Source organism: Colius striatus, chromosome 1, assembly GCF_028858725.1.
Source record: "Colius striatus isolate bColStr4 chromosome 1, bColStr4.1.hap1, whole genome shotgun sequence".
Classification (NCBI taxonomy): domain Eukaryota; kingdom Metazoa; phylum Chordata; class Aves; order Coliiformes; family Coliidae; genus Colius; species Colius striatus.
Window position 1 is genome coordinate 179,392,790 of NC_084759.1, and position 27,240 is coordinate 179,420,029.

Genomic DNA, 27,240 nt, shown 5'->3' on the forward strand with positions numbered 1-27,240 from the left:
GTGCTCCTCTCCTAGTTGGTACATCACCGTTTGCACCAAGAAGTTAAAATCGATGCACTCCTGGACTGTAAGTGACTACCTGTGTAGGCCTTCCAGCAGATGTCTGGGTAGTTGAAATCCCCCCTGAGAATCAAGGCCTGTGATTTTGAAGCTGCTCCCAGCTGCCTGTAGAAGGCCTCATCAACTTCCCCATCCTGATCAGGTGACCTGTAATAGACACCCACAACAGTGTCACACCTGCTAGCCTGCCCCTTAATTCTAACCCACAAACTCTCAACTTGCCCCTCATCCTCACCTGGACAGAATTCAGTACATTCCAGTTGCTTTTTCACATAAAGAGCAACTCCACCACCTTGCCTTGCCAGCCTGTCTTTCCTAAAAAAGACATAGCCATCCATAACCACATTCCAGTCATATGAGAACAAGGAAACTCTTGTCATGCAGAGGTCAACAGCATTTAGGAACTGAAATATGTGCAAAACTTCATTAATTTTACCTTTATTTCCCTGATACTAACAAATATATGAACTGTCCTCATTGCCTACTTCAATGGTACATTTGAAACCTCAGGTTCCAACTCCCTTACAAGAGTTTGTGGGGAAACATCCCATTTCTTCTTTGGCTCAGAATTCTCTTCTGCTGTGTTTAAAGAGAGTGTCTCTTACAGCCTCTGACCATTCCCTTTCCTAAGTCCACTATTGCACACTTGGCATCTATTATCATGGTATATTTGTCATGGAGAAGCATTAGTAGTGTTGGCAACAAATCTTAAGATTTCATGCCATTTGATTTTTTGGCATTTCAGCTTTTCTTTCTTAAAGGGTTTCCTCTTGATAATTTTAATCAACACTTTCTGATATTTTAAGTGTATTTGCAAAGCTCTGATGTTACTGGAATTTAAAACTCTTTTGAAGACTGCTATTCTCTTCTGCTGGCCAGGAGACATTTATGTATGTATATTCTTATCTGTGAAAGTTATAACAAAATCTGTAAGCTGAGGTCTAACTCTGTATGGCTTCTTCTAAACACCCAGAACAGGAAATACCAGGTGAAAGGTAAGCTAATGTGGTTTTAAGCAGGGACCAGCTCAGACTGTAGGCTAGTTCACACCATGATGGGAAATAATATTCTGAATATATGCACTATTCTGAATATATGCAATATTCACAGGGTTTATGGAGAGGAGTGCACTGAATGACTCACCTATTGTTGTTCACAGATCCTTATATGCACAGCATTAAAAAAAAAATCCTAATTTGTTAAGCTCTTTTGCATAAGGACAAGGTTGCATGTGCAATTAGATCTCCTGAATGGGATGGTCAGTCACTATCCAGAAGGTGACAGGAGCCTTTGTTACAAACATCCCTTGCAGTGACAGCTTCAGCTGTATCAAATGAGATTCTTTGAATCGTTCCAGTGAATTCTTATAATTCAACTGAGCCATAGCCCTGTGTGACTACTGCAGCATATGCATGAACAATCACTAATGATTATCTTGGATTCTGTGTAAAAAAGTCCCATCTTAACTAAATAGTGTCCTGTGTGACCATTTCTGCATCTTCAGGAAGAGTTGCTACTAACTAGTTGAAACAATTTATATAGATTTTGGTCAATTCTTCCAGAGAAACTGCCTGAGGGATTCCTTTGACTGCTAGTTTCTCCACCCAGGGAGTTAATCAGCACATTTTAAGCATAAAAATAGTGTCAAGTAATTGGGCTAAGCTCAGCAGGAGCTGCCTGGGGGAAGCAGCTGTCCAAAATTCCCACCTGGAGAGTTTCTGTAAGGGTTAGTCAAATGCTTTGTTGTGGAGTTCAGTCAATCACCTTCTTTCAAGTCAGTGTTTGTATCAAATAAACCCATCAGACCACTTGACTCCCTGTGTAGGCACTAGATGAAATGTTCCTGCGCCAGCCAGGCAAGTGATGCCTAAGTGCCCTGGGAGTGTGCATAGGCACAGCTATACTGAAACAGGAACTTGAATTTTCTCCCTGTAAAAAAATTTTCATTTAAGTTCAATGGATTTGTCACAATTAACAAAATCTCAGAGAAGAGGCAGAGTCCCTTCTTGTGATTATTGCATTTTGACTAAAGAAACAAATTGTGACAGGTAACCTTCAGCCTGTCAAGGGCTATAATCTTGTCACTGAAAATGTATTGTTATTTTAATATTGATTTTAACTGGTTCCTAGAACACATGGAAACTCTTAGCACATCATCTGTTAACATCTGTAACAATAATGACTACTTAACTGTTAACGCTGTAATTCAAGATATTTCCTAACCATGTTCACCATTCAATGCAGATGGCAGTATGAACCACACAATACAAAAGCCAACTGCTGGCCCTGTGTCTTCCTGTCCAGTGAAAGGTTATACAAACATACTCAAATATAGCTGTATACCTCTCAGTTCCATATGAATTTCCTTTCATCATGAAGATCCAACTAGAATTGGCATATCCTGGTTTTGACAGCCCTAGTTCAGATTAGATGGAAGCTTAAAAACCCTACTTTCACCTTCAAGTTCCAGAGCAAATCCATAGTGCTTTAAGAGTTAAAGGTGTCTATTTGTTTATGATTATAAGAGATTACAACTGTATTCCTGTAAAAAAAAGAGACACTTTATAATAAGAAATGGAAACAGTTTCTATTTCTGTTCAGGTATTGGTAAATATTCCGTGAGATGTTGTAACAATAAATGTATCAGACATCAAACATTCATTTTTAGTTCTAGAAATTCCATTTGTTCATATATTGACATTTAATTGCTCCATCATGCTTATTTTTGTTGTTTCTGCTGCTGCGGTCATTGAGTATCAAATTCAAAAATATTACAGTAATTCGGTTGTCCTCTGAAGAATTAATTTGTTAAATTTGGTCATGAAACCCAGTCTTTAAAGTGTGACATTTGAATCTTGTAAATCTCAAACCATTTAACTATGAATACCTACTGATATCTTTGTAGTATACAGTCCGATGCATTACACTGTCTGCTTTAAAGACCAAGAGGAAATACATGTCTTGGAGGCTGATTTAAAATCCTTTCAGCTGTCTTTTGAAGATCCTGTAGGTTTGCTATGTCACAGACATTTTCAAGGGAGATGCAAGATAGACAAAAATCAAGAAACTGTAATTTATTTCTTGTGTGTTGTTGGTTTGCCTTCACGCAGATTATATGCTGCTCTCATTGAAGTCATTAACAAAATCCTTGTAAAGTGGGCACATGTTTCCAGATCTTTGTGCATACAGTTGGGTATGTGTATATACAATTATGCACACACACCAGTAGAAAAAGTTCTGATCAAATTGTTTTTACTCATTTTAATAAACATGATGTCATGATTTCTACCCAGATAGTCAGTGTTAAGTGATTCTCTATATGACTGTATTACAAGTCCACGTAACCCTACAGGCTTGGGGAAAAGTGTCTGGAAAGCTGCCTGGAGGAAAAGGACCTGGAGGTGGTTGTTGACAACTGTCAGAATATGAGCCAGCAGTGTGCTCAGGTGGCCGAGAAGGCCAATGGCATCCTGGTTTGTTTCAGGGAAGTGGTAATTTTCCAGCACCAGTGAGGCCACACCTTGGATACTGTGTTCAGTTTTGAGCTCCTCACTACAAGAAGGACATTGAGGTGCTGGAGCATGTCCAGAGATGGGCAACAAAGCTGGTGAAGGATCTGGAGCATGAGTCTTATGAGAAGCTACTGAGGGAACAGGGGTTGTTTAGTCTGGAGAAGAGGAGGCTGAGAGGAGACATGATCACTCTCTCCAACTACCTGAAAGGAGGTTTTAGTGAGGTGGAGGTCAGTCTCTTCTCCAAACCTACAAGCTGTAGGTCAAGAGGAAACAGCCTCAAGTTGCTCCAGAGGAGGTTTAGACTGGACATTAGGAAGAACTTTTTCACTGAGACGGTTATTAAGCATTGGTGTAGTCACCATACCTGGAGATATTCAAGAGACATATAGGTGTGGTGCTTAGGGATAGGATTTAGTGGTGGATTTAGGTTAACAGTTGGATTCACGATCTTAAAGGTTTTTTCTAACCTATGTGATTCCGTGATCTATAAAAGCGAAGTCATGTATCTTTTTACAACTGATAGTAACTACAGTATTGTTTTGTAATAGTGATAACAAAAGTGAAGTAATGAAAAACTACATCTGAATTTCAAAGAACCTGCCTTTATTAGACATCTAATTTCAGTTAACTTTTGTAAATAAGTACTGTGCCCATGGGTATTAAAGCTGTTATGTGTGGAATTTATACTGCAGTGTGTCTGTTGAAGCTTTTATCAATATATGGAGATAATAACACATGAGGTCTGATTCTCATTTCAGATATATATCACAGTTGACTCACTGATTTCAGTGGGATTATTTACAATTTATGTCATCGTAAACACAAGAGATCACCTTTGTAACCTTTGGTGGCAATCAAAGATTACTACCTGCTGGCTCTCGAGTGACATGTTTCTCTAGAAGCCATAGCATAATCAATCCATAGTCAAAAAAGGTCAGTGGTACTTCGAGTGGTACTTTTTCTGAGAGAACTGGCAGGGCAAGAAAAGAAGGTTATAAAGATCAAGCCACTAGCAGCAATGGAAGGAGGTCTAGCACAGGAAGGAGATTCAGAGGCATTGCCAAGCAAAGCAGTTAAACTCAGACAAGTTGCTTAGCAATAATTCTCTATCTTACCAACTTTGCAGTTTAACTCCCCAATGTTTTTTATGACAAGAACAAAGGAATGATATTTGAGAAAAAAATGTCAAAGAATGTGAATGAAACCATCTAACAGTAAAAGAAACCAAAAAGGCAATAAAAGTAGAATAGAAGAAATAAAAATAAGGAAAGAAACAAAGTAAGGAGAGATTAAAGAAGAACAGAGAGATTTTGTCTTTTCTGCCAAAAACAACAAATCTTCTCACTCAGGTCTGCAAGTACTGTCTAGAGAGTAGCTCAGTAAAGATGACAGAAAGTCTCTTCTGTTGTGTTTCAGGCAAACATTTATGTCATTTACATCTAATGCAAAGCTCTTTTGCTTTAAAAAGTGTGGACTGTAGACAACATCTACAGGTGCTTTTACAGTCCAACACATTGGCAGTTATTTAATTTACATTTCCATAGTAATTATTAGAATCCAGGCAAAGAAAATATGTGCAGTTTTTGTTCAACAATTACAGTGCCACATACCTAGCATTGTTCAATTGTATGCAGTAGTTTAAAAAATACACACCTGTGGGGCTTTTTCCTACAGTTATTTCGTTCTCTCATGGTAGCAGCTGGAGTTCATGGCTGTAAAGTATACAAAACCATAGGAAAAAACTATTCTCCAATCCAGAGAATCAGCAGTCCAGATTTATAATACTATGCAAAAGATAAGCATAAGGGATGAGAATCAAAGCAAGGGGCTAAGGTGACGGTAACTATGGGTTTCCTCGTGTATATAATAAGTGATTACATAAAGCACAGATGACACCAAGCGTACTCCAAGCCACATGTCAATGACCTGGCAGCATTGTGGTAGGAAAAGCTGTGAGAGAGGGATTTAGAACACAAGAAGTTGAGCCCATGAGGAATGGCGAGCCCATGGTGATGCAGGCCCTGCCTCTGCAGCCGTGTAGGCCATGGTAGAGCAGAGATCCACCTGCAGCACAGGGAGGACCCCACAACAGAACTGGTTGCTGTCTGAAAGAGTCTGTGACCCTGTGGGAAGCCCATACTTGAACGAGTTCTTGACAGGACCTTGTAAACCCTTAGAGAGGAACCCACACTAAAGCAGGTTTGCTGTCAGGACTTGTGACCCCATGGGAGATCCATGCTGGAGCAGTTAATTCATGAAGGACCGTTTCACCTGTGGATGAGACCTGTGCTGGAGAAGATCATGGAGGACTATCTCCAGCAGGAGGGACTCCACACTGTAGCACTGGAAAGTATGAGGAATCCTCTTCCTGAAAGGAAATGGCAGCAGAGACCATCTGTGATGAAATGACCATAACTCCCATTCTCCATCCCCCTGTGCTGCTGAAGTTGAGGAAATAGAGATATGAGAAGAAAGGAGAGGTAGGGAGAGGTGTTTTAAGGTTTAGTTTTTATTTCTCATTTACCTAATCTGTTTTTATTGACTGTTAATAAATTAAACCAATTTCACCCAAGTCAAAACTGTTTTGCCTGTGACCATAATTACTGAGGCATCTTCCTGTCTCTTTTTCATATTTCTATCTCGTCTAGTTTAGGAGGGGGAGTGATAGAATGGTTTTGGTGAGCACCTGGCACCCAGCCAGGGTTAAACCACCACAAGAGTTTATTCAAGTCCTATTAAAGTCACAGGTGAAAAATGGTGACTTTTTAATGCTGGTAAGTGTCTCTGCAAACACCAGTTCCTCTTTTCACCATCAACTATCATTTTCCCCTCACTGACCATGAAAAGAAATGGTTGCCTCAGATAATTATGTGTACTGGAAGAAATTCTCACTGCTTTCTGAATATCACCAATAACACGTTTAAATGATTTACTGTACCTTGTAATTGGTTTTCCGGAAATATGAATATTTTACTGCCACTGTGATAACTCTCCACAGCATCTGTAATAGTGACATTCTGCAGGATGTGATTAATGAGTTTTACTTTTTGTTCTGTCTAGAAGTAAAAAGATTTTCTTTTTGAGAACATGCAAAAAGATCACAAAGCTGCATCTGGTCAATAAGTGGGAGCCTTTCTGAAAGGCCAGACCACCAAAATAACCCATCAAATGTTAGAAACAAGCTAGAGGAAGTATCATACCTTAGTATCATACATCATATGTTAGTCACACACACTTTAATAGCTAATTTGGGGAGGAAAAATTATCCTATCTCTGAGTATATGATGTGAGAACATTTGAAGGAAAAGATGAAGACAGAGGCAGATAGAAAACAGGACAAAAGGCAATAGAGAATAATGTATGACAAATCATGCCAGACCAATCTGATCTCTGCTGATACAGTAAGCGTTACAGGAAAAACAAAGAGGGCAAAATCTTAAAGGATAAACTCACCTAGCCCTAAATACAGTTTGCTGGGAATGATGGAGCACAATGCAAGGGCTGTAAAATAGCGGAAAAATGGCTAACAGGGAGACCATTAAAAAGAGAATAGTATTGCTGTAAGAAGGTAGCTGCTATAATTCCTCAGGGATAGGTCTTGAGACCAATTATATGTAATGTTTATATTAGTGATCTTGGCACATAGAATAGCTCTATGCTGATGAAATCTGCTGATGACACAAAGCTGGGAGCAGCAATCAATACAGAGGAGCATCACAGTTTCATATAGGAAGAGCTAGATGACCTTGAGGACTGGAGTAATAGGAACAGGAGGGCAACATGTAGTATCAAGTGCAAGGTCATGCGCCCAGGAACTAAGAAGAGAGACTGTCATAAACTGGGAATGCAACAAGTGCAAATGAGAAAAAATGGCAATTTTGTGAGCCGCTTGAAGGATATGACTGTCAAAAAAGGACATGCAATGTATTTCCAGTGATACTAGAAATGAACAAGGCCATTATTTAAATGATCAAACAAATTTTTTTTTAGAGTATACTAAAGTATGTACAAAAAATCTCCCTAAAAAACCAGAATAGGTGCTGCAATGAAAGAGGAGTCTCAGGACATGGAAATGTGAATAGGATACTGCAAATTTGTGAAGGATGCAGGTTTACTGCGGATTGTGAAGTCAACTCTCAAGCGTTTGCCTGCCTGTACTTGTCTCATGGTAAATTCAAGGCAGTTTTTCTTCATTCTCACTGAAAGATAAGATGTCTTGAACTTACCAAGGAGAATATTATGGCAGCTTGCACAAAGTGACTAATGAGATAAAAGCATGATTTCTTGTTTAAGTACTCTTGCCCTAAAATAAGTTCTTTGCACTATATGGTCAAGCAAAAGATGAAAAGAAACAGGATTGTGTCTGTAAATATGTAAACAAAGTAGACACCAGAGGCGAAAAAAAAGTTATTGGAGTTAAAGAACAAAGTACCCTCAAGACTGAGTAGTACTAAAGTATTATCAAATAGAAGGCTGTGTGGTTGGAAGTTTTTCAGTAAGCACATTGAAGGCAAGAAACCAAACTACTTTTGGAGATACAACATGAAAATATTTTCTTAATCACTGCTGACTCAGGGTTTGTAATCCTTGTTAGGAAGGTGTTTCATCTATGGAAAAGGTATGAGATGGATGTTTAGATTGTGAGAGTGCCTCAAGGCAGAGACTGTTCTCTGGGAAGCATTCCTTTCCTTTTCTCCTTTTCAGTACTTGATTATGACAAGTAAGGACTCAGTACAATGCATTTCTGTGTTGTCTAATATTCTAATACTATTCCTGAACATCTTATAGTTCTTCAGAGCACTTTAATTAAAAGAATATGTAACTTGAACCTCTTTAGTAAAAATAGAACCTCTATTAAGAACACAGTGAGTAAGTGAGCAGTGAGTATATGACTGAACACAGATGAGTTTCAGTGTTCCCTTACATGCTGGTGGGTTTTTCTTATTTATATTTTTCATCTGACTTAAAAAAAAATAATATCTATTAACCTTTCCTTTCCTGACACATTAAAATGAGGGAAACTATTAAGATGGTGACTGGTTAACCTGACATTTTATACAAATGTCATGATGCAAATTTTATATAACTAAAAATTATAGAAAAAAATAAATAAAATACATTTAATAATTCCATAAATTATTTAAAAACCATGACTAAATGTATTTAGGTGGCCTGAAGATCAAATAAAAATTGAAATTCCCATAAACAGAGAAGAAAAGTAGATGCTCACTTTTCTGTGTTTCAGATCTCTGTTCTGAAAGGCAAAGTGATAAGAAAACTTGGCAAAGATGACCAAAAACGGTAAGTTTTTATCAAGCTTGTATATTAATACATCTGGAGAAACAGTTGTCTGCTGGAACTATATACACTCACCATGTTTCTATGGATACAGTAAGACTGTAAATATTCTTAAGGTGTATTTTTTTGACTCTCTAATTGAGAACTTGGTTTGGGAAAGCACAACTTTAAGCACATAGCTAAACTATTAAAGGGTGAAAATGGAAGCAGAGAATAGAGGGTCGGACTAGATGATCTCTAAAGCTCCCTTCTAAGCCCTACAATTCTATGATTCTATGAATAGATAATTCTCATGACTTCAAAGATGCCTGAAGAAGTGTTTGAATAAAATGAACAAGGGCAACAAACAGATAAACTTCCAGACTCTCTCACTGTAAACAAATGGAACTGTTTTATTTCAGCATACTGTTTCATTTCTCCTGGCCACTTTACCTATGAAGAACAGAAACATAAGTTACTGCATGCTTCATTTTCCAATCTGCATCGGCTGACTGATGAAATTAGTAAATGGTATTCTGTCCTTTTTCTCTGTTTTGGTTTATTTATCTGAGAGAAGAGCTAGGCATAACTGAACTGACTTGTGACAATTTTGATATTTTAAAAATTGTTTTCATGAAACATCAAAAATGTATTCAATATTTCCCATGGTGTGAGGTTTCAAACACTTTAACTTGCAAATTTTAATGAATTTAATGAAAGTATCTGAAAACTAATCTGCATTTCTACATATTTTTATTACATTTTCATAGGATTATAACATATAATATTAAGGAAGACACTAATTAGTAAAGATCTAAAACCTCTTACATTCTCTTCAAGTTGTTTCTTTCCCATTTGATTTCTAATGACATAGTTTTATAACAGTTTCCATCAAATCCATTTTGATAAACATTTTTGACCAACTACAGGTAGTAATAACAGTTGGGAGCAAAATGATGGCAGATAACCCGTTGATAAGCAATTTAGCTTGCCTGCTTTAGAAATGAATTTTCAGAAGCATAGTTGATGGGTTTCTTTTTGAATAAATCAGGGGCAGTCAGTCAACATCGGAAATCAGGCAAAAAAATTAAATTGCATACTTGACTTTTTTTGTGTCACATTTTTCTGTCTAATCCTGGTAGTCTAAAACTTAATGCTTACACTGATAGAAACGTTACTAACATAAGGTCAATATCACACAGTTTATGAGCAGAATGTCATTTAAAAACAAATGTTTATCTTGCAAATTAGTGCTACAAACACTCTTGATTGTTAAAAAATGCTGTGTGACTAGCAATTCTTGGCATTACTGAAAGTCATGCAACACAATTCTATACTTCCTTTTAAAATATCTATCTCTATTAATTAGATACTTTTCTGCCTCTATAAGTTAGATACTGGGCAGGTGGTATGGTTTTTTTGCTATCAAAATACAAGTTTTACTCCCATATCTTCACATTATATAAACCCCTGAAACTAATATGTGAAATATGTTTTCCTAGAGGAAAAGATAGACTGTACCTGACATTAGAGTTTGATTCAAAAACTCTTTTCTGATATTAACCTTTATAAGATAATTCTAGTGCTTTTTAAAGCAAATTGCACTTCTTTGCAAAGTGGTTTTCCCAGTAAAGTGAGGTCACAAAGGATGCTATAAATCAGTTTGGCCTAAACAAAATTTGACACTGTTTAAATTGAATTGACTCATAAGCCACAGAATAAATGACAAGAAAAAAAACATAGATTATATTTTAATTCTATTAGTTACTGAGCAACAATGGTTGTGAACTTCTGAAGCTGTCCTATTTTGATAATTAAAAGAAGGGTGTTTTTTTTAACTGTGAGAAGATATATGGCGACAGACTTTTTAGCAGGGCTTGGAGCAATAGAACAGGGGGCAATGGTTTTAAACTAAAGGATGATAAATTCAGAGTAGATATAAGTAAGATTTTTTTTCCAATAAGATTGGTGAAACACTGGAACAGGTGCCCATTGTGGTTTAACTGCAGCCAGCAACTGAACACTGTGCAGCTGCTCATTCACTCCCAGTGAGATGGGGAGGAGAACTGAAAAAAAAAACCCAAAAAACTCCATGGGTCAAGATAAGAACAACTTAATAACTAAAATGAAATAAAATATAGTTTTAACATCCATAATAGAAATTGTATTTAACAGAGAAATGTAAAAAAGAGAGGAAAATAAAAGCCAAGAAAGACAAGTGCTGCACAGTGCAATTGCTAACCACCTTCTGACCAATGTATGAGCAGGGATCTGCCACTCCCTGGCAGCTCCCCCCTACCCCCCAACCCCCAGTTTATATACTGGGCATGATGTTCTGTGGAATATCCCTTTGGCTACTTTGGGCCAATGGTCCTAGCCACGCTCTTTCCCAGTTTCTTGTGCATCTGCTCACTGGCACGCTCTGGGAAAGTGAAAAATCCTTCACTTAGCATAAGCACTACTTGGCAACAACTGAAACATTAATGTGTCGTCCCTATTATTCTCACAGTAAATGCAAAATACAGCCTCACACCAGCTACTAGGAAGAAAAATAAACTCTTAGCCAAAACCAGGACACCCAGAGTGGTTGTAGATGCCCCATCCCTGGAAACATGCAGCTCTGAGAAACCTGATCTAGTTGAAGATGTCTATGCTCATTGCAGGGGAGGTTTGGACTAAATGGCCTTTAAATGTCCCTTCCTACCCAAACCATTCTATGATTCATTTCTGTTCATAAGCTCATGAGTTAATGTGTAGATTTTTATTGTGTTAATCATGGCGATAGAATAAGAAAGGACGGGGGGGGGGGGGGGGGGTACAATTACAGCATTGTAATTGGCCTATCAATAGAAATAAAAATATTAATTTTGTACCTGCAGTGTGTCTGCTGCGGTCAGGCCCTGGCATGCTAGGACTCTCAAACCATGCCAGGAACTCTCTGAGAGAGTGTGGGCTGGCACAGGCACAACCATTCCTGAAACTGCTATGCCAGCTCTGTGATGTAGGCACTGGCACTGCTCAGTGCAATATCATCAGTGTAACCTCAGTTCTCAATCTGCCAGTGAACTGAATTATGTAGCTGCAGCTGCTCCTGCATTGTGGATGGGATAAAAGATCTCTTAAAATCCCTTTTTGGCTCCATAGTGACATTCACAATTCTTATCATGATATAATATTAAAAACCATTTCCTTCACTAAGGTCTTTACTAAGAAAAATTGAATTATCTCATTCTGGCACTTCAAATTTCAAGCGTTGGGTCCTGGAGAACAATTTTTTGAACATTCATTCATAACAACTTCTTACACATACTTCTTGCACATAAGATTTTGGAGCAGGGACAATCTGAACCTGTAACAGATGACCCAGGCTTTCTACTTGCCACATTTTGCTCCTCGTTTCTCCCCTTCAAAATCACTTATTCCAAACTCTGAGAATCACAAAACTAGGATAATCAAATACATATTTGCATTAAGGATGCAAAATCACCCAGGGTTTCAAATTTACACTGTAAATTGGTGGGGGAAATTTTTTTTTTGTGGAACTGAAGATTACCTAGAATTCAAAATTGGTAATTAGAAGATTTCAGGAAAAAAGTGATGGCACTTACCACTAGGCTGATGTCACAGACGTGAAGAGTGCTGAGCCATAGATCCTATAGAGAGAAAGAGCAAGTCCCCGAGGATATTTTAGCATTCCAGTCACAAGCTTATTTCCATGTGCTTTGCATATTCCAAGATCTCCCATGCAGAGTCAGTCTCTGGCCAGCCAGGTGTTTCACCTTAGCTTTTATGTTGGTGGCAGCTGTACCAAAAATGTTTATTCTCACATTTTAAGAAATACTTGTCATTTTTTACTCTGGTTTCTGAAGTCGACAGGCATTTTGATTTTATTATGAAGTTGATACAAAGATGGTATTTTTGACAACAAAATGAGGACCAGCAGTATCTGATCAGCCAGGGCTTTGCGAAACACAGCTGCTGCCTGTTGTTTCTCCCAAATGGAGGATTTGTCTTCACATCTGAAAGCCAACCCAAAGGATAGAAAGTGTCAGGAAAGGAGCAGTTTACTCTCTGAGGACACAAATCACCACTCATGATGATTCTAAAATTGTAAAGAGTACTGTATTAAAAAAAACCCCAAATATTACTTTTAATATAGGTATAAAAATACTTTGGAAAAAAGTTTCTTCTCATGCAATACTTAAGTTCTGAAAAGTCATCGCTATTTTTCTTCTTTAATATGACTTTTAATTAGCCAGCTTTAATCAACAAGCAAAAAGGTCTTAATTCAGGTCCTCTAGTCAATATTACAAGGGACCAGAATACTTTCCCCTTCCAGGAGTTTACCTGGCTGTACCCTGGATGGAGGCTGACCCAGATTCCCATCTCCAGACCTCATTCTGACCTCACTTTCTGACTCAATGCTGCAGCTATTGGCTGAGATCCTACGCTATCTGCCCTGTTTCTCAACCCTGGCTGCTGCAGGGAGCCTAGCCCTGGGGCTGCGTGAAGCCTTGTCTTTGTGACTCCCCACAGCTCCAGTTCAACTTCCAAACCCTGCAGGAAGATGTGATGAATGTTTAGGTGTAGATCCTGACAAACATTAGTTCTTAAGAAAAAGTTGGTTGAACACACACATTCATTCAAATTGTTTCAGAATACCTGCTGCTTGATGCAAGATATTAAGTGTTTTTCAAATGTCATTAGATCCAATAGACTGAATCATTTGAAAAGGAAATTTTTTTATCCCTAATAAATTATGTACCATTTAAAGATCTTGTATAGATTAAATTGTAATGCTTTCATGCAGGAAAATTTTAAAGACAAATAAAAACGATAGAAAGGTTGTATTCAGGTTTACTCCGTAAGTGGCTGCTCCATCCCTGTTCCAATTTTGTGAGTTCATATAAGTTTTTAAATTCAAATTAAACACAGTAGGGCTTACATTTAATTAATGTGTAGGTGAAATACGGTCATTAAAAGACCAAGCTACAGCTTCCACAGCAGACCTGCAATGAATAACTGTGTCTAATCCTAAGCTAGCTTTGATTAAAATTGACCTGTCTACAGGTGCTTGCAAACATATCGAAACAGATATGAAACACCAACAGTAAGATGTGGCATAAAGAGCTTACAGCCTTTATTCTATATCTCTGCTAAGACAAGACTTTAACTTCCTCTGTACAGAATTCCCATGGAAATCAATCTATGGATCCAGTAAAAATAACCTCTCTCTGCTGAATACAACACTGTTCAGCTGTATGACTAAAATTCTGTTAGGCCCAATTCTTTTCTATTTTAAGGCTCCTCTAAGTATAACCTTTTGAAGATTTACCAGTATGGTCAAGAGAACTGAATTTCGTGGTTGAGGTGATGATGAGGCAAGGAGAGGTCAGGCTTGGGTTCTTCATCTTACTAGAAGTGGAAGGAAGGACACAATGGGGTAAGTACTGGAGAAAAAACACTGGAGAGCCAGAGCTGCTGATGAGCTTGTTTTAGAGAAAGGCAGCTCACATGGCATCATCACTGCACCCCACACACTAACTGCAACCAAAGACTTACCAGTGCTCTTCCACAGACAAACGAGGAAATTCTGCAAAGGCTACAAAGGCTAAGTACTTGTGAAAAATAATACCACTTCTTGATATTTAATAGTGTTGTGATTAAAGAAACTTAGTTTTACCACCTGTTTTTGGATATATGTTGGTTCCAATTAGTATGTCAAGTACAGGTGTAGTAAAGCCTGTAATGGACAATGCTTCCAGGAGTTCCATTTTTCTCCTGACCAATGAAGAGCTGTCTGGTATTATATTTCCTTTCACTTTAAAAATATCCAGTTTAGTCTCTACTCCTTGAAGTCCTACAAATCATGGCACCTGTGTGCTTCAACTTATTAGTAGTCAAAACACCCAACTTAATCACAGCATTCCTTAAGCATTTGTTCCTAAATTTTCAAAACAGAGACTGTAATACAGCCCATAGTACATTTCATAGCTACATGGTTGAGCAGGAGAATTTCCAAGGACTTCATGTGGTCATGGCATTAAACACGTGCTATTCAAGCTAGTCTGTCAGGTAAGGAGCTGAGAGGAATTACTGAGATCCACCATGAAAAAAAAGTGAGAATGCAGATTAACATGGGATTCAATACAAAATACTCCTCTCTCTCTCTGTACTCTCAGAGACAGAAATATTTCATACAGAAATGCGGGTTTAGCAGCTCAGTTCTTATGAAACTTAATAGGCATTGCACGATGTAGTGTCTATGTATTGCCTGAAAATGTAGTCTTGGATAGTTAGGACTGGGTCTGCATATTCCAGATGTAATATTTCTAGTGGTGTATCTATATGCCTGAGAATAAGGGCTGTTTGAGCAACTAGAAAATGTCAAGATAGATAATTATTCCTTGAAAAAAAGTGCAAAAATCTGTAATGGGTGTTATTCATACAATATTGTTTAGCCATTTATAGACCTGGCTTAATAAAGGACTGTGAAAAAGTGATGCAAAAAATGCCAAAATTTACAGTGACTTCTTTATAAAAGATATTTTCCCTAGCTCTAAATAGAATTTGGATCTAAATCATTACCACACAATGCATCATGAATACTGAAAGTGAAGAGCTCATTTATATCCACCTCCCTGATTTTATCACTTGAGTACTCTAGATAAAAGACCGAATATAATAAAGGAGCAGGTGATAGGTAACTTAGAAGGAATTTAAGATGGGCTTTATATGTTTATGTTTCTGACTTAATCCTTGCTCCACTACAGTCACCTTCCTGCCTTCACAGGTGCTATAATTTTAATTTTATTGTGTTCCAGGAGCTATAGTTAGGCCTCTTAAAGTGTCCTAAACTGTCCTTATCTCTTTGAAACAAAAACTTTCATTGCCTGTCAAAGAAGTGGAAAACAAGGTCATACATCAGACTCCCAAATGGACTCTGTCAAGTCATTCTCAGTATAATTAATGGATTAACATATGTGCAGATCCAGGAAAAAAAAAACAAACCAAACCAAAACAACAACCCACAACAGAAAACTTCACAAAAGAAAAAGAAATTATGGTGCTGGATGTCTTTTATGTAATTGATTCAGAGTGCTAAATGAGAAAATTCCTGGTCTCAGGACTTTTAGTGCATTTTGTTCAAAGAACTGTGTTCCTGATACCCAAAGAACTACCGCTGTGTTGCTTCACTCTGTTGATGTCTGAATCTTGTTTTTGGGCAGGCACACAGACACTGACAGAGACTCTTGTCAACGTTAACTAGTTTTGACTGTGCTGTGATGCCTCAGACTAACAGTGAAAGTGCCTAGTTGAGAAGAAAAAAGAAAGGATATCTCAGAGTCATAGTGTGGTGTTTCATATCCTTTCTTATCTTAATTTTACTCTAAAGTTGTTAGTTTTTCTGTCCCAAAAGATGCATAATAATTAAGCCAACAACTTTTAGTTATTGTAGGATGGTACTTTCTCAGTCTCTTTTACTGTAGCTCTTCCACTTTAATAATATTAATCAGAGAGGGGCCTGAATTTGGTTATCTCACAAGTCTAGGGGGACCCTAGCCTTATTATTACCCTGGGATTCAGCTGTCTGTGACCGAGAATCCAAGGTCCAGCTCTTACAAAGCCCATGTGCATAACCTTGGCTCAGACTTCTGAGGGAACTGTGAAGTGAAAAAGAAATGTAAGAAAGGCCATGGAGTCATGATATGCAAGACAAAAAGACAAAACTACAGAGAGATGTGAGGCTGTCGAAACTGGGCTTGTTAACAACTCAAAGGTTCAGGAAGAGAAATCACAACTTTGAAAGACAGATAATTTTGAAGGAAAAAAAAATATGTGTAAGATAGCAAGTCAGCAGCATGGGGGAACTGCTCTTGGGACTAGAGGAAGTCAAATATTCCCCATCTGACTGATGCCTACCTGACCAGCAAATGTATGTTATCATGGTGGTACGTGATAATTTCTGTGTGTGTTGATCAATAAATGTTTCATACTTGACCTGCTGCGTGATTTGATAGCAAAGTCTCTGTATATGAAAAAAGGAACTTGAATGAAGAAATGTAAGGTGATTTGGCTACAGTGTCCTAACTCCTATCCAGGAAAGCCAATGAGCTTCCCCCACTTCCCATCTACATTTAGCTCTGACAATAGCCCAATTAATATGTTGCCACTTATTGAATTGGAGCAGTGCTAAATAGACAGACTTGAGCTTGTATCTCTAGTTTGATTTGAAATCCACTCACAAGAAAATATGCAAACTAGTTTACCACTCAAAGGACTCTGTCTTGCCGTTTTTTGTGGACACATTTGAAAGATGAGAGTCAGCTGCACAGGATCCCAGCTAGAGGGAGATGTGGAGAGAGTCAGTCAGACACTGTATCTCACTCCTTAAGCAGAGACAGATCTTTATTCATATAGCTTTGAGGATCTTTTTCCTAATGTCTGAAAAGCAGATTCATTATCTGGTGCTCAATTTGTCAATGATCACACAGGAGAGACATTCATTATTTATTTCAGATTTGTGCAACACTGGGTGCTTAGTGGTAACTCCACAAATCAAGTGCATATAACATGAATTTCTGTGGAGTGTTTATGCACAAAAATTACAAGGTTATACAATGACATGTACAATGATTGGTAAAAATTTCTTTGCTTAGTAAGTAAATTAACACGTGAACACTTTGCCGCCTTTACCTTCTTTTTTTATGTGTAGGGAATAATTGGAGTTAGTGGTCACCGTCTCCCCCTCTGCAATTATCCTTTCATTTATTTCTTCATCATTTCGCAGACATAGGTGGTTTGTTGCAGTCACTTGACTCTACTTCCTACTAATCTTGCCTAGATTTCTTCTTTTGACACTCATATACAATAATGACTAGTTTCATAGAATCACAGAATCATAGAATGGTAGGGGTTGGAAGGGACCTTTAGAGATCATCTAGTCCAACCCCCCTGCAGAAGCAGGTTCACCTAGATCAGGTCACATAGGAACATGTCCAGGCAGGTCTTGAAGACCTTCAAGGAAGGAGACTCCACAACCCCTCTGGGCAGCCTGTGCCACTGCTCCATCACCCTCACAGTGAAATAGTTTTTTCTTATATTTAAGTGGAACTTTTTGTGTTCCAGCTTCATCCCATTACCCCTTGTCCTGTTGCTAGCTACAATAGAAAAAAGGGATGTCACAACCTCCTGACACTCACCCTTTAGATATTTGTAAATGTTAATAAGATCTCCCTTCAGTCTCCTCCCGCAGCCTTTCCTCATATGAAAGATGTTCCAGTCCCCTGATCATCTTGGTGGCCCTGCACTGGACTCTCTCCAGAAGTTCTCCCTGTCCCTCTTGAGCTGAGGAGCCCAGAACTGGACACAGGACTCCAAATGAGGCCTCACTAGGGCAGAGTAAAGGGAGACAAGAACCTCCCTTGACCTGCTGGCCACACTCTTCTTGATGCATCCCAGGATGCCATTGGCCTTCTTGGACACAAGGGCACATTGCTGGCTCATGTTTAGTTTATTATCAATCTGGACTCCCAGGTCTCTCTCTGCAGAGCTGCTCTTCAGCAGTTCGACCCCCAGCCTATACTGATGCATTGAGTTGTTCCTTCCCAGATGCAGGACTCTGCACTTGCCCTTGTTGAACCTCATGAGGTTCCTCTCTGCCCAACTCTCAAGCCAGTTGAGATCCCACTGAACGGCAGCACAGCCTTCTGGGGAATCAGCCAGTTTCAAGCTTAATTGTTGTTCTTACATTGTTCCTAAAAAAGTTGTCATCGTTCTTTTGATATTTTTACATCATTCCCATTCTTGGTACCTGCATTCCAAAGTGCTGTTGAGTTTCATTCTCTGATCCACTAAATTGTTTACATATATGACTTGCCTTAAGCGTACAAGGAATGTTCATACATTCAAGTTACCAATATGATTAGGAACTGTCATAAAATGCTGTTATTATTAAATTAGAGCAAAACTTGCCCCAGGGTCCTGTGAATCTATTTGGGTTTAAAATTTTGCTCTGTAGCTATCTTTAAAAACATTTTGTTTGCATCTCTTAGCCTAAATACTGTTAAACACAAGATTTATTTATTTTCCTATATTAAGGAATATTCACTGGTCTGAGCCACTGTATTTCTTATTTCAATGATGAACTGGATTTGACAGCCAGTTTGTATTAAATCTCAAAAAACAGGAATGCATAATGAAAATACTGACAGACCCTTATCTTTAGTAACATTAGTGGGCACCACTTTAACAAGGAAAATGACTTTCAACTTATGTACTGAAAATATGATCAGGTGACCATTTTTAATTCCACATAAAATTTGCAGTCGTGCATGGATATGAGGCTCAGATGGCCTTTTAATAAGTTTGTAATTTGGTTATCTCTCTGAGCAGACTTAAGAATTTATCTCAAACATGAAATTTATATTAATTTTTTTAATGTAGAAGAAGCTACTTGGAAGAATTTTTTACTAGTTAGAGTTATAACTGTTGGATTTATCTTGAGCACTTCTCAAGTTTTCATTATTGGATTTTAACTTACTATATAGCTAGGCTTCATCTAAATTGTAACCTTTCATTGTCACTGTTACATCGATTTCCACAAGCCTTCAAGGCGTAATTGACCTTTGTACATGAAGGAGGCATTTCTTTTCTAAGTATTAAAAAGGAGATCCATATGTGTTATTAAAAGACAACAGTGATTGTCCTTATATTCACAAAAGGAAAAAACAGATCACCAGGATGAAACTACAGAGTTATCTGTATCTATAATAATATGTTCCATACAGCTGTTATATGCATTTTGTCATTATATGCTCCTGGACAGAGCCCAGATCAAATCCTTATCTGGGGTTTGGAGAAAAACAGCAGAAATGTCGTCTTCTATATTCTTATATAAAGACAGGATCTTGACAAAGATTTAGAGTAAGAAAGTATATTTTTTTAATCTTTATTTCATGCAAAGGAAAACATTTTTTTTTCATTTCAAAACTGCAAGTGTATTAACAAATTGTAGTAAAGACTACTATGAAATTGGTATTAAATATTATTTTTTGTTCCCAATTATGCAATCAGTAAAAACTACCAAAGCAAAATATATTGTCTTAAACTTGTAAATGTGCCTTTTTTCCTATGTGTCATTTCATGTTTTTTATATTAATTTTCAGTTAATAACCAATGGCTACTAATAATGTCTGTGTAGAGATTTGGCTTGTTTCTATGTGAAAGCATTTGATGATAAAGTCATTAATTACGTGATAAATGATCCTTTGGGAAAATGGTAATCTGTCTTTTTTTCTATATTCCCCCTGTTTTCTTTTTGTTATATGTCTGGGTTACACTTTAGCTCCTTTAACCTCTCAAAATTTTGTAAAAAACCCAAGTATTCTTTTCTTCATTTTTAGTTCAATTGCTCTTTCTGAGACCTTAGGTGAACTCCGAAAGCATATGCAATCACTTTTCAGAAATGAAGAGTGGCTCCACATCAGTTTCTAAGGCTAACCTCAATGTCTCGGCCAAGGCTTGAATGCATGCCAAGGAAGGAGAACTACATACTTACCCTTTTCTCATACTTCTCATTGAGCTACTGGTCACTGTTGGAGACAGGAAATTGAGCAAGAAAGTCCTTGGACTGGAGGTTCTCCAAAAATTTATCACTTGGCTGAATCTGGGTAAGTTTTCACAGGTGTGACAAAATTTCATGTGAGGAATATGAATTAACTCCTCTGACTGATGTCAGCTGCCAACTAAGAAACATGAGGTCAGGAGAGGTTTACAGTAAGACTGCCAGACTTCACGTAGGTAAAGCTGTATATTGCATCTGCTCTCACTATTAGAAATGACTGCATCATTTCCCAGAAAAACTACATGGACATGGGCATCATCCAGCATGTAAAATTTCATAAGATAAGATCTTTCTGTGGTGCAGAGAAAACACAGCAGTGTCAATGGGAGCAAGGCATGACACGGTCTCAGAGTACTCACTGATTAGTCACACTTGTCTATGCTGGATCTGGTCTCTATTGATGGTGTCTTTATCATAGATGACAGCATAGGTAATGCTGTCAATTTTTGTAATGCTGACCAATTTCTGCAATCATAGGGTCAGGTTGTGTGTTTTAACATCTTCCTTCTCCTTGTGGGTTGCATTAGTTAAGCATCCATAGCTACTGGGACAGATGAATGCAGAGAAGGTACTGTATACCTGTGCATTTCCCTAAATGTAGCTCAGGACTAAGTACAGGATCATTTGAACACCGGACCCTTATGCAATGACATGAATTATAGAATGCTAGGAGTTGGAAGGGACCTCTAGAGATCATCTAGTCCAACCCCCCCCTGCTAAAGCAAGTCCACCTAGATTAGGAACGTGTCCAGGTGAGTTTTGAAAACTCCAGAGAAGGAGACTCCACACCCTCCCCGGGCAGCCTCTGCCAGGGCTCCCTCACCCTTACAGTAAAAAAGTTTTTCCTTAAGTGGAGCTTTTTGTGTTACAGCTTTTGTCCATTACCCCTAGTCCTGTCACTGGACACTCCACTGCCCCATCCTCTTGACAGATATATTTAAATACTTAAAAAGTCTTAATAAGATCCCTCCCTCAGTCTTCTTTTCTCCAGGCTAAACAACTCCAGGTTCCCCAGCCTTTCCTCATAGGAAAGACGTCCCATTCCCCTGATCATCTTGGTGGCCCTGCATTGGACACTTTCTAGAAGATCCCTGTCCTTCTTGAGCTGGGGAGCCCAAAACTGAGCACAAGGCTCCAGATGAGACCTCACCAAGGCATAGTAGAGGTAGGAGCAGAACCTCTCAACCTGCTGGCTATACTCTTCTTGATGCATCCCAGGATACCATTGGCCTTCTTGGCCATGAGGGCACATTGCTGGCTCATGTTTAGTTTACTGTCAACCAGAACTCCCAGAGTTGCTCCCCAGCAGGTCAAACTCCAACCTGTACTGATGGATGGGGTTATTCCTTCCCAGGTGCAGGACTCTGCACTTGTCCTTGTTGAACCTCATGAGATTCATCTCTGTCCAACTCTTAAGCTGATCCAGATCTTGCTGAATGGCAGCACAACCTTCTGGTGAATCAGCCAATCAGTTGTTCTTTGTCTACTGGAAAGAAAAGATACTGGTTGCATGAGGGCTTCCCATTGCCTGAGACTCCAGTTTGGCTCATCTTGGATTTGAGAAAAGTATCATATTATTTTTGTACAAAAAAGCTTGTAAAAAGAAAAACACACAGTTATACTCTCCACATAAGCTCTCTATTTCACAGAAGTCATATATGACTCATGGAGAATGTTTACCATTCTCTTTTATATTCAAAGCCAAAGTTTATATTAAATGTATTTTATTAGCAACATCTGACTCTTATGTGAGCCACTCAATTAACAAAGGATTTTTTCCCCCCTTAGGTTAATTGCATTTTCCATTGCATTTAGAATACCATGTTTTTATTATAATTAAGTTATTTTAATGTTCTGAAATTCAGATCAGTTAGTCCATGTCAGAAAAGATAATTATAAATAAAGCTTACAAGGTTGCATCTATTTTCAAGCAAAGTATCAATCAATATGAGCATAACATCTTCAGTAGTCTGTACTCTAGAAATGTACTGTAGTACTGTAGTTTGACAATTCAGAATTTTCTGGACAAGTTAATAGGCAGTCTATGGGATTCTTATGGCACATATATGCACCAAAGAGAAAGGGACAGAGCAGAAAATATTTTCCCATTCACATGTTAATATTGGTTCTAATGGTTTTAGTTTTTCAGATGAAAGATGAGAATCCTTGAACTTCTCATCATATGCACAGGATTGGTAGAAAATGGAAGATCAAAATGTTCTTCACAGTTTGGTTTCATTTGGACATCAATTGGGTTACTTTGTTTTGAATCTATGATGCATTTCTGCAAGCATTGTAAATGTTGCTAATTTCTCACTCAGTAGTAGTAGTGCTGAAAGAAGGCTTGATTAACTAGCTTATCAGTGATAAACTAATTTTTACTTGCTGTCATTTTATGTACTACACACATATAAAAATATAAATATAGGCATTGACATATAAATAGTTGCTTATCATTGGTTTTAATTTTCTGTCAAAGTCAAACTTGGCACAGCTTCTCAAGCATCACCATCACAACAGAAGACAACTAGAAGATACTAGCTTAAGGCATTAAAAAATCAAAGACAAAGTTGCCAAATAATGAAATTACTTTTAAAGTCATGACAGTTAAAGTTGTAAAGCTTTCCTCTGAAGTCCTGAGAACCAAAAGTTTACGTTTTTCCTAATGAAAGCAGAGACTCTGGGAATGGAAGTTTTGGGAAAGTACAGAACATCTCAAAATCTACAAAAGTCACTTGTAGAGCTGAACACTGTCATCTCTCTCTTTCCTTCTCTCTTTCCTTTTCTGGCTTTCCAGTCTCAGTGTTCTGGAGGTACTCTAAGTCAGCAATACAACTGCCATTGACTTTGCTCAGTTATTGTTCTGCAGCTCAGACCAGTGTGTGGGAAATGGTGTGACGAGGCCTGCCTAAGCTTTGAAACCGAACTACTGTTCCAACCGAAAATATTAATCTAGATGTATCTATCCTCTGTCGGTGACTATTTTCTCTAGTTTTGTCTTGCTATTACTATAATGTACAAACCCACAAAGAGAGTGGAATGGAAGTTATGCTCCAAATTAATATGTGTCATATTACATGGCTCTGGATGCTTTGTGTTTCTCTAAATTCTGGTCTTTAAACATTCTACTTAAATATCTAGCTACGTGAAGAGTTTTCATTTTTTAAAACCTTAGAATTAGGTCTGAATTAGTGTTGTCTAGTGACTTAAGGTTCAAAAAAATAGGTGGCTGTTTATGAGTGAGAAATTAGGAGCTTGTTAAGCATTTCCTGACGAACAAGACCTTTGAAGGCATTCGAGTCTCTTTTTGACCTCTCTGCCCTTGGATCAAGTTAATCCATTCTGCAGTGGGTTGATTTTGGCTGGAGGCCAGGTGTCCATCAAGCCTGTTACTCCTCTCCCCAGCAGGACAGAGAGGGAAGAAAACAATATGAAAAAGCCTCACAGGTCAAGATCAAGGCAGTTTAATAAAGCAACAGTAAAGATCATGTGTGAAAGCAAATGAAACCAAAAGTTTAATTCTCTAATATCCATCAGAAAGTCACGTCCAGACACTCCCTGGGAAGTGGGGCTTTAGCTGTGGCTCTAGAAGACAAACGTAACTCAAGAATGCCCTTCCATCCTCCTCTTCTCTCTGAGTTTTTGTTGCTGAGCAGACATCATATGGTATGGGAGAGCTCTTTGGGCAGTTTGGGTCAGCTGTCTTGGCTGTGTTCTCTCCCAAGATCTTACCCCACCCTGTTGAGGGGAGAAAGTTTGAAAAAGCCTTGATACAGTGCCAATATTGCTCAGCAGCAGCCAAAACAATGGTATGGCATCAACACCTTTTTAGCCACCAGTACAAAGCACAGCACTATGAGGGCTCATGTGGGAAAATGAACTCCATTTCAGCCAGACCAAACACCTTCACTTAGCAGACATGTTGCTTGCTATGGTATGTACTGATTCCACTTTTCTCTTGCCTCTCCAGATTTGGTAAAGCAAAGACCAAGATACCATGTTTTCTGTTGTTGCCAGAACAGACTTCATAGAATTTTCTCACAGAAAGCATTTTTGTTGCCAACAGCCTCTTATTTCCTCACATATAGACTTCTGTCATCAGTAGCTAGAAGTTTCGCTGACAAGTTTATTGGCTATGCCCAGGACAGTGTAGTGATAGCACAGATGAACAGCAGGACAAAAGTATTTCTGAACAGATGGAATAAGTAGGTAAGAAAACAGATGCAACCAAAAGGGAAAGCTGTTGTTTAAATTACAAAACAGTATTAAAAAAATACTATTTTGGGACTATTCTTCACTTTTTGCTGAAGTAGTACAGCCTGTGCCTTACAGTGTGCAACAGTGTGGTGGCTCTGTGTCCATATCCAATTGCTTCTCCTGAGGAAGAGAGCAGAGCATGAGGTCTCCAGAAGAGATCATCAGAGAGCATAACTATTGTAATGTGATTGAATCCTGAAGAGGTATGTGGGTATTTTAAGAGCTTGAAATTGCATGTGCCCCCAGACTGTATGTAAACCATGCACAGGTCACAAGAATGCTACCAAGGGCTCCAGTTGTTGGACTTTCAGCTCAGAATGAGCTCCAAATACTTCTATTCTCAGAGGGAGAGGAAGACCTAATATGGTTCTTTTTAATAAAGAGAGTGAAAAGAAAATGCAGATATGAAGGCTAAAGTGGCAGAGAGGGCAGTGTTGGCTCCCTGGGTAAAGCAATGTGCCTCACTGTCTACACTTAAGTGGAACAGGGTGTTCCTTGATGCTGCTTGTCACTGTGTGACTTTGCCTCATTCTTGTATGGAATTTCAAATTGACTGAATACACAGCTCAGCACTAGAAACACTGTGGAATTCACTCTTCTCACTGTCATTACAAGATCAGTCTGTACTATTTCTAGTAGATCCAGTATTACACTATGGCATGATTACAACATGTCAGTAATATCCCGGCAATCTTATTTTCATGCAGCTACTCCAGAAGTATGCACAGACAGGAGTGACTTCCCAGAGTTGAGATGCTGAGAAAGGCACTGCCATTTCTCCATCTGTCTGCCCCTATAATGTTACTTGAATTCCATTACCAAAGATCAAGCTGCCATGAGCTTACACCATATCACAATTATGCTGCTGTAAATGCCATTGCACCGGCTCACAGCAAGATTCATTCAAGACAAACACACATAGAGATGGATATTTAACTTTTCTTCATGCCTTGGAAAAAAACTTTCTCTGGTACTTAATTTTTTGAGTCGGTTTATGCTTATTTACCTTCAAATGGATCTTAAACTGGTTTTATATAAAGAGATATGGATAAGGCAGTAAGTTTTCAGGCAGTAACAAGCTATCTATAGACGTTGTGGAATCCTTGTCATGTGCAGGCTAGTCGCCAAGTAGTGTAAAACCTGATTGCCTGAGGAAAGGTATTTGCCTTCACAGAGCTCTTCAGGGTGTGACTTGAGCTGCTCTAGCAGCTTCTTTCTGAAACTTTCCTGTTCTGAGTTCTTAATCATGTGTTTAAGTTGGACAAACTGATTTTGCTCATACCTAAGCCAAGTTCAAACAGGAGCTTGTTCTGAAACAAGGCTATCCTACTGATGCTGATCTCCAAAATCTTGTTAAAAGCATGAAGTATTATTTAGGTTACAGATTTATGAAGAAGCAAACAGTTTTTGCTATGAATTTGGGCAATACTGAACATAGCAGGATCTTATTTACTCATGGAGGAATACAGTCAACAGTGCAATATGTACAGCATGGATTTCAGATAATTTTACTGAGGCCAGTAAAATTATAGGAGATTAAATTATAGGAGATTAAAACATGGTTGGTTTGGGTTTTTTTCACCCAATATATCTGCCCTCTGCATGAAGATACAATTGAGATAAACCATCCAGATATGGAGCTCTTAATACACTGAAAGAACACAAACAGCAGAATGAATATGAAAGTCATCTGGCATCTTGGTTTGTACGTACTCAAATCTTTAGCAAAGGAAAGTATAACAGCATTATGAATTTGTCCATTAATTTAAATTTAATGTAAAGGTTTGTTCTTTTAACTCCAGATGCAATGTTAACAAGTTACAGTGGTTGAGCTTGCTGAAGTTGAGGTCTTTCTGGTAGGCTATGACTTTCTGGCTTACCTCAAAAGAACATAAAGAAGAGGGCTGTATCACTGACTTCACTCCCTGTATTATGGTTGTGAGAGAGCTCCTTGCTGCTGGATGAATTCACTTTGACATCCCCTCTGCCAACTGCCACTCTCAGTATAACCAAAGGAAAGGATAAATGAGATGGGAGAAGGACGGGTTATTTCTATTCTACTGGTGAATGTATAAATGTAGGATAAATTGTGAAAAGTCAGAATTTCTTTCCTGCCTGCCTAGCTTCTGTTGTAGACAGCTATACAGGTAAGGATGAAAATCTTGATGGTGTTATTAGTAAGTCTGTATGTGTGTGTATATATATATATATATACACATTTACAAACGTCTTTGGTCTATAAAACATCATACTATTGTAACATGAAGGCTAATTTATAAAACGTGTTTTGTGTGCCTCACACCTAGATTTATCATAAGCCTGTTTGAGGTAAAGAAGGAAGTGAAACATTTCATAATACTTGCTTGATTAGCATAGTTATATATAACCAATAAAATTAAGGTTAACAGCACCTTTCTGTAACTGCTTGAAGGAACTGAATATCTGGCATCCTCTCTGCAAACAGGTAGGACACATCCAAAGAGGCTTGAATGAATTGGCTCTTGA